Raw genomic sequence first — 9,825 nt, forward strand, 5'->3', positions numbered from 1 at the left:
GACATTATTTCAAGCATTGTGTGAGGATGATTTTCTCATAATTTATTTATTGTTTATGTGAAAATGACATTACAAATCATTGTTAAGAAAAGGAATTGCTACAGTTTGACAGCAGACATGTTTCTCAGCGAGATATTAAATGCTGCACTTTCTACCTAATAACTATCTGACACTTTATCAAGTACTCTCCTGATCACTCTACTAATAATCTGTTGAACACTCCACTGAACATTCCACAAAATCTATTGAGCACTTTTAGTGATACCAATAATAACCCATTCAACAAATTACTAAACTGCTCTTGAGCCCTCTGTTAAATACTCTATTAAATACTCTAATGCAGCCTGCATTGAACACTGTGTTACACTCTCCACTGAACATTACACGTGACCAGAGATTGCATCAGTGGGTTTCTTATGTTCAGGGTCTCAATTCGCACCCCCTGCCCCCACAGCATCCCCACTAACCCCCCCACCACCCACACTGGTCAATTATTTTGGTGGAGTGGAAGGGAAGGAGAGGGTCAAGAAGAAATCTGGCAGAACTTTGTCCAGTTTGTGAATTGATTGGAAAAGAATCCGGGACTGAGTGAGGAGCACAGGATCTGTGACCGGCTTGGTGCACCTAGTGGCATTATCTCTTGCCAGGATTATTTCCATTTGTCAGTTGGCTCACTCTTGTCTCTGTCTTAAAACGCTATGGGTTCAAACCACACAAAAGGGCCATCAAATGATGAGGCAAATTTAAAAACACTTGAATTTGATATAGCACCTTATCACGTCATTTAGGCAGCTGAGCACCTAAAGCAGAAAATGGGGTACGTATTCACTCTGACACCAAGCTCATTGTGAAACAGGCTCGATGGGCTGAATGGTCTCCTCCACTTCCAGTTGGCAGTGTAAAGCGATGTGAAATGTCATTCTGACATGAAAAGTACTATATAAACTATATTGTATTGCTTCTTGTGTTCCTTATTTTCTTAAGCACTGCATTGCTGGAGGTGGCTTATTTCAGATGAGATGTTAAACTGACATCCATCTGCTTGTTCTTCAAGGGGACTTTCAAAATCCCATGATGCAGTTTCAGAGATCTCCACCTCAGACCTGGTCAACAATCTTCCAGATCGATCAATTACTCATCTCATGGCTGTTGTGGTATCTTGCTGTGCACAAAATACATTTTGCTTACAGAAATACTCACTGCACATCACATTAAATATAATGATATAATGCCTTATGGCAACATTGAGACTTCTCAAAGCGCTTCACAGGATATAGTGTGAAGTGAATTGACTATATTTTGTGGGCAAAATATGAAATGTTTTGACATGATGAGATGCTGCAGAAATACAGTTTTTTTCTTCGACAAATAAAATAAGAGGAGAATGCGTGGCTATAGAAATGGCTATTTGGGCTCTTTAAGGCTGATCCCTCCATAAAATAGATGCATTTTTCCAATTTGCTGTATCATTGGCGGTCAGTCTCCTGAAGAAGATGATCTGTCAAAGGAAACCTTGACAGAGATAAAGCTCTGATAATGCTTTCTGAGGCCTCAAGCAAACCTCCGAAATATTGATCTAACCTTACAACCTATACTTACAACTCTGACTGATTACATGCCACAGATAATTCACTCTACGGCCCCAGGAAATAGAGACAGTAACCATTATCATTGCAATCTTCAATCCTATTTTTAACTTTATTATGGAAGGATCGCCTTCCTCCACCTTCATCACATAGTCCGCTTCCGACCGTACCTTATCCCAAATGCAGCCGAAACCCTCGTGCATGCGTTTGTCATCTCCAGCCTGGATTACTCAAACGCATTCCTCGCCGGTCTCCCCATTTCCACTATTCAAAAAATACAGCTCATTCAGAACTCTGTTGCCCACATACTGACCCGGACCAAACTTCGTATCCCCATCTCACCAGTTCTGGGCAGGGTCCACTGACTTCCCATCACCGAACGGATTGACTTCAAGATCTTCATATTCATGTTCAAATCCATTCACTCTCTGGCACCTCCCTATCTCTCCGACCTCCTCACTCCCTAATCTACCACCAGATGCCTCCCTCCTACTCGCCCCTTGCACCCTCCACTCCACCAATGGTGGTTGCGCTTTCAGCCACTAAGCCCCGAAACTCTGGAACACGCTCCCTCAATTCCTTCACCTTGCCCTCTCTCTCCCCTCTTTCAAATCCCACCTGAAAACTTTCCTGTTCGACCGTGCTTACAGTCACCTCTCCCCTCCCCCGGCTCGGAGTCAGACTCTGCCACTGTTAAGCGCTCTGAGACGCTATCTGCATGGAGGGCACGATATTGTTGTTGTTATTTTCAGTCATATCTGAGGGGAGTCTGTTCCACCTCATCAATAATCTGAAATAAATAAGCATCTTACATTATTCATGCCTATCAGCAGCTTCAAGAAAGGGATCTGGTCTCCTCTCAAACCTCTTTCCTCCAACGAAACCAGTTCAGTTCAGTGAATTTGATAACTGTTGTGAATCTATCGGAAATATTCTCCTTGGGGGAGTGGTTGGGGTGGGGCGGGCTTGGGGCCGAGCTGACTCCAAGGTGACATACTTGGCAACAGAATTGAATCAATCCTCTGTGACAGTCTCGGTAGTTGTGAGCCGGATGAGTCCACAGTATTCCAGGGCATTGCTAATGACAGATCAGCCTGCCTGGCTCATCATCAGGATTTGGTGGGGCAGACTTCACAGATGTTTTACACTCAGCTCTTGTTTCACCAAAATCCCTGAAGGGTAAGTTGGTCCTAGGTATCCAGAAGGAGTCTCCATGTGGATTTCTTAATCCAACAAAAAATAATGCAGAACTTGATCCCAACATTCCAAATTATTGTCAGCCTAGTTTGGTTGGTAGCACTCATGCCTTTAAATAAGAAGATTGTGGGTTCAAACTCCACATTGGCACTTTCAGTCAAGGCTGATACTCCAAATACAGTGCTGTGAGGAGGTGCTGCATTAATCCCCTCACTACCTTTTGTTTCCCTCTTTGTCAATAAAGTGCTCACTAGTTGTCGACATGTTTTATGCTTCCTGTATCAGTGTCTATTACTGAGTCCTGCGGAAATAGTCCTGTAACTCAGTGGTTAGAGCACTTGCCTCTCAAGGGAGAGACCTGGGTTCGATTCCCAGCAGGGTGAAACCTTGGGCAAGTTTCCTTACTCCACATGTCTAATAATCCCTCAAGAAAAAAAATAAATAAAATAATAATTTGGTCACTCAATGCATGACTGTTTGTGGGACTCTGCTGGGTACAATTGGCTGCAGTGTTTTGCCCACAAATATACAGTCAATTCACTTTACAGTATATTCTGTGAAGCACTTTGAGATGTCTAGAAGATGTGAAAAGTGCTATATCAAATGTAAGGATCATTATTTATTTTTTATTACCTTACCATTAGCCATTTTCAAATCCATTTCCCATTTCTCGGATCTTCCATTCAGTTTACCTGCTCTCTCTCCTCCACATTTTGGTGAATTTGCAATGCATGATTCCAGGACTTAAAGGGTTAAATTATGGGGACAGGTTTCATGAACTTGGTCTGTATTCCTTTGAGTTTAGAAGATTGAGTGATAATCTGATTGAGGTGTTTAAAATGATAAAGGGATTTAATAGGGTAGCCACAGAGAAACTATTTGTTCCAGTGGGGAATCCAGAACAAGGGGCATAATCTTAAAATTAGAGCTAGGCCATTTAGGAGTGGAATCAGGAAATGGTTTTTCATGCAAAGGGTAATGGAAATCTCTCCCCCAAAAGGCTGTGGATGCTGAATCCATTCAAATTTTCAAGACTGGGGTGGATAGATTACTGTTAAGTAAGGGTATCAAAGGATATAAGGCAAAGGCGGTTAATTGTGGTACAGATAATAATAATAATAATCCTTGCATTTGATATAGCGCTTTTCACGTCAGGAGGACGTCCCAAAGCGCTTCACAGAACACACTGTAAAGTGAATTGACTGTATATTTGTGGGCAAACGCGGCAGCCAATTGCGCACAGCAATGTCCCACAAACAGTCGTAGATTGAAAATGACCAATTTATTATTGTTTTTGGTTTTGGAGGGATTATTATTAGGCTCTGTGTGGAGTAAGGAAACTTGCCCAAGGTTTCGCCCTGAACTGCCTGGAATTGAACTCAGGTCTCTCACTTGCAAAGCGAGTGCTCTAACCACTGAGCTACAGGACTCCACAATAGATCTAATAGAATGGCAGAACAGGCTTGAGGGGCTGAATGGCCTACTCCTGTTCCTATGTTCCTATCTTTGCATTAGCGTTACTTTCAACTTTGCAATGATTTTAGGTAGCTGAGCTCATGCTTTCAGGGAAGTTTGCCAAGTCATACGGAGAAGTGGTGCCAAGTTTTGGAGGCATTTGAATCATAATCCTTTATTTAAACCTAACGTTAAACAGCTGCATTTATAAATTCCACATTGCAACAACAGTAATCATTTCTGAAAAGCCTAAGAATTGGTGTGCTTTCATTGGAAGCTAAGGATAACTTTATCATAATTAAATGAAAAAGCATAATTACAAAAGATTATCCTCACTTGTTTTAGGTCATCTGAAAAGCAGGCATCAAATGCCATTCCCTATACTGCATTCCTAACCTCCTCCCACGTGATTTTGGTGCAGCAAAGTTTTTCATTATATTCGGGTTGAAGTCCTTTTTCTGTTCCTGATGCATGTTACTGAATGCCTCCCAGCCTTCGCCTCCTCAGTTACCCTTATGTCTAACTGTGCAGAAGCTACAATGCAATACAATACAAATTTACACTTAGATAGAGCTTTTCACATCGGGAGGATGGCCAAAGGGGCAACAGTGAACAATATCAATATTCCACCACATTTCACAATAAAAATTTTTTTTCAGTTTTATGACAGTAAAGAGTTCTAACTCCTAGTTCTAAACTCTTTGCCATAATCTCTTTGACTGCGCTTTCGGTCATCTTTCCCCTCGGCTCCCACCCCAAGCTGAGATGCACAGCTAGCAGAGTCAAGTGCTTTGAGACATCCCCCTGATGTGAAAGGCTCTGTATCAAAGTAAATTGAATTGTATTCTAAGAGGGTATCTGACAGATTAAAAAAGAAATGAAGTATTAGCGTGCACATTGTAAGGCTGTTCATGTAGCTGTGATATATTGCTGATATTTCACAGAAGGCTTGTTACATTTCATTGCATTGCTACAAATTGTGAAATTTTGAGATTAGTCAAGAAAGATGTTAAAGTCTAACATTCAAAAGGGTTAACATCCTAAAGGTTAACATCCTAAAGTTTAACATGCAGCCTGACTAATCTTTCAAAATGTTACATTTTGCTTGACTTTGACATAACAAATAGGCTCAAGGGGCTGAAAACCAACAAATCACCTGGGACAGATGAAGTATATCCCTTGGGAGACAAGACAGGAGATTTGTGCAGTGCAGACAGACAATATAAGAAAATTGATCAGGGCTGGGGAGAGGCTAATGTACTGAAAGCAAGCAGATATCATTCCCGTATTCAAGAAAGGTGAACTGTACCTGGCAGCTACAAACCCATTAGCCTGACATCAATAATTGGAAAAATGATTGGATCAATCATCAGGGAAAATATAGAAGATTACATGTATAAAAATAGTCTAATAAATAACAGCTAACACAAAATCAAAGAGGGGATATATCTTGCCTGACCAACCGCATAGACTTTTTTCGGGAGTTGTCAGCCCGAATTAATTGTGGAAGCCAAATGATGTAATGTACCTGGTCTTCCAAATGTACCTGGCAACAAGATGCCAACAAATACTAATTGTACTAATTTTCAAGCTAAAAAATATGCACAGACATATTAGCTTCAGTCACCTTGTGTTGGCATTTATTGAATATAGCATCCGAAAGCATAAAAAAGAGAATTATCACAAATAGCTAACGTGTATGCTTTGTTTGTGTGGACAAATCAACAGCAATCTGATTCCACCTACAAGATTATGTAACTGTTGCAGAACTGATTTAATCCAAAACCACTTCCACTGATGTTTTCCTTTTACTCTTTTTTGTTTTTCCACAACAAAATGCCACTATCCTGGTTATCATACACCACAGAACGTGCAGCCTAATAAAGGGTGAATTGGAGTGAGTTGTGCAGGAGACCTATTGCATGGCTAAGTGTCAGCTTAGTTCAGTTGGTGGCACTATTGCCCCTAACTAAGAAGTATGTTGGTACAAACCCCACGTTTGGACTCTGAGTTCACAGTTTGAAAGATATTCCAGCTGTTGCAATGTTGAAGTGCCATTCTTTGGATGAGATGCTAAACTGAGGTCTTACTTAAAAGATCCACTGATTTCCAGTGCCTTTGGGTTGTCCTCCCGAAGTGAAAGGCACTATACAAATGTAATCTTGTTGTTGTTGTATTTGAAAGGAAAAGGGAGTTTCTCTTAACCCCAATTTTGATGTTTCTCTCAGTGTTATGGCTGTTACGAGATAAATTTACTAGATAAACTGGTAATACATTTCATGGGACTATGCTGAATACAAACTGGCTGCTTTGTTTTGTCTACAAATACCCAATCACTACACTTGACTGTAATTACTTGTGAATTGCTTTGAGGCATTTTAATGTTATAAGCACAGTATCAAAATCCAAGGATTATTTCTAACCAAAGTGCACATATACTACAATACAATTTCTAATAATAATAATAATCCTTGCATTTAACATAGAGCCTTATCACATCTTAGAGACATCTCAAAGCGCTTTAAAGAATATACTGCAAAGCGAATTGACTGTCTACTTTGTTGGCAAAATTACTTTGCACTTATCTAGTGCCCTTCACATCAGGTGCATGTTCAAGGGATATGGGGTAACCAGAAGGGTTCGAGCTTCTATACCCCAGGCCTGGGGAGAAGTGAAAAACCCGATATTATTCAATTAAGGAACTCATCCTAAACATGAGCTTTGAAACCCTTAAATAGCACTCCAAAGTTGGTCACAGTGAATTTATCACAGCACAGCAACTTAATCAAATCAATTTGATGAGGATGCACTGCTATAATTCTTCCATGCCATCAAACGGACTCAAGCAAACCCCAGGGCTTCTGAAATACCAGAAGTGGAGGTGAAGGGTTCAAGCTTCATATATGGAAGAGGTGGTTAGATGGTGCAATTAAAGGTTTTGCACCACTTGGGAAATGGACCAGTTCTGAGTGATGCTTGCAAAAATAACTGCTCACTATTTGCTATTGTGATCTTTGCCGTGTTTTTTTCCAATAAACAAGCTAAAGCTCCACACAATAGAATGAGATATTGAATTCGGACTCAAGTAACACTCTGAACACTGGAAATTTGCTGACATTTTACAATGATTTTTTTTCTCTGATAAATGAAGCTGTAACAAGAGAGAACAAAACAATTCCCTGCCAGGAAGAGCCTCCAATACTGTAATGTAATTCTCTAATCTCTCAAAATAAATTTTGTCCCTCGTTTTTTTGGTCAGCTAGGTGTCTGCCACATGCAAAAACCCATCACCATGCTTAAGAACATCCAAACCAAACTAAGCATTCCATGCATCCCACCTCAAAATGGAAATTACTGAGATATTTATTGGAATGGAATCATAGAATCATAGAATTATACAGCACAGAACGAGGCTATTCGGCCCATCATGTCTGTGCCGGCTCTTTGAAAAGAGCTTCCCAAATCAATCCCACTCCACGCTCTCTCCCCAGAGCCCTGCAAACTTGTCCTCCCCAAATAATTATCTCCTTCTCTCTTAAAAGTTGTTATCGAATCGGCTTCCACCACCCTTTCAGGCAATGCATTCCATATCCCAACAACTCGCTGTGTGAAAACATTTCTCCTCACCTCCCCTCTGCTTCTTTTAATAACTATTTTACTGACCCAGCCGCCAGTGGAAATAGTTTCTCCTTGTTCACCCTATCGAATCCCCTCATAATTTTTAAAACTATTAAGTCTCCTCTTAACTTTCTCTGCTCCAAGGAGAATAATCCTAGCTTCTCTAGCCTCGCCTGATAACTGAAGATCCTCACTCCTGGTACCATCCTGGTAAATTTCCTTTACACCCTCTCCAATGCCTTGACAACCTTCATAAAGTGTGGGGCCCAGAACTGAACACAGTACTCTAGCTGGGGCTTAACCAGTATTTTATAAAGGTTCATCATAACATCCTGATTTTTGTATTCTATGCCCTTTATAAAACCTAGAATCCCGTACGCTTTTTTAACAGCTTTATTTAACACACTCCACAAGCTCAGGAGGAATGCCAGAAAGTTTTCTTAATGGATATTTACTTTGGTTGCAAAGCTCCTGCACTGAAGTGCAGGCACAAAGAACGTATAGCGTGGAAGCGGGCTCCTCAGCCCAACCAGTCCATGCCAGCGTTTATACTGCATATGCAGCAGTCAATGTGCGCACAGCAGTGTCCCCCCAAAACCATGAAGTGAATGACCAATTTTATCTGTGGGTCACTGCATGTACAGTAAATTTTGTGAAGCCCTTGAGATGTCCTCCTGATGTAGAATGCACTGTATCAAATGCAAGAATATTATTACTTACATAGCATAAAAGAATGTTCAAATAATTTGACACATGCAGTGATGGAAACTAAGCAGAGAAATAAAAGGTTTAGAGATGTTGACCAAAGGCACAGTAAAATAGATATGTTTTTAGTGGGAGTAAGGCATGCAGGTAACCAGAAGTGCATCATGTTGGGCAATGTGAACTCCATCCTGATGCAATGTATTCCTGGAGCAGTGTCCCCTTGTGTGGACGGAAATTCTAAGGAGATTCCTTTAGGGAATTAAAGAACCATAGAGAGGATGCAGGAGAAATTTACTAGAATGATGCCAGGAATAAATGATTTGATCCTATCTTATTTTCTGGAGGAATTATTCCCACTGGTTGGTGAATCATTTATAGAGAACATCACTCTATAGATAGTTGCAAGGAAACAAAGGGAGAGATTAGGAGGATTTTCTTTACACAGAGATATAAGGATGTGGAACACCCTGCTGGGTGCAGTGGTCGAGGCAGGATCCATATTAGTTTTCAAGAGGGAAATCGATAGATATTTAAAAAGGAGTAATTTGGACGGGTAGAAGGAAAGTAATACGTTGAGATGCATCAAGACAGTAGAACAAGAGGACATAAGCGTAGAATTACAAAGGGCAATTTGAGGACATATACCAGGAACATTTTTCTTTATCCAGAGGGCAATTAACTTCTGGAACCAGTTGCCAAGAAGGATGGTTGAGGTCAGATCCTGTAGCTCAGTGGTTAGAGCACTCGCTTTGCAAGTGAGAGACCTGAGTTCAATTCCAGGCAGGGCGAAACCTTGGGCAAGTTTCCTTACTCCACACGCCTAATAATAATCCCTCCAAAAACCAAAAACAATAATTAAATTGGTCATCAATTTCAATCTACGACTGTTTGTGGGACATTGGTGTGCGCAATTGGCTGCTGCGTTCGCCCACAAATATACAGTCAATTCACTTTACAGTGTGTTCTGTGAAGCGCTTTGGGACGTCCTCCTGACGTGAAAAGCGCTATATCAAATGCAAGGATTATTATTATTATTATTATTATTATCACTGAATTCATTTAAACAGCAGCTTGATGCTGTGATGGGAGGATGGGAGGGTGGGTATTCTCAAGGGATGAGATCAGATGGGTTGTATGGCCTTCTTCCATTCTAAAAATGTCTACTGTTCATTGAGAAGTATTGCAAATTAAATCCAATTGTGTCTGTTTTATGTAACCGTTACTGCGAAACATCAGAACCATGTGTTATGAGTGTTGACGCACT

This window comes from Callorhinchus milii, unplaced genomic scaffold, assembly GCF_018977255.1.
Source record: "Callorhinchus milii isolate IMCB2004 unplaced genomic scaffold, IMCB_Cmil_1.0 Scaffold1, whole genome shotgun sequence".
NCBI classification, from domain to species: domain Eukaryota; kingdom Metazoa; phylum Chordata; class Chondrichthyes; order Chimaeriformes; family Callorhinchidae; genus Callorhinchus; species Callorhinchus milii.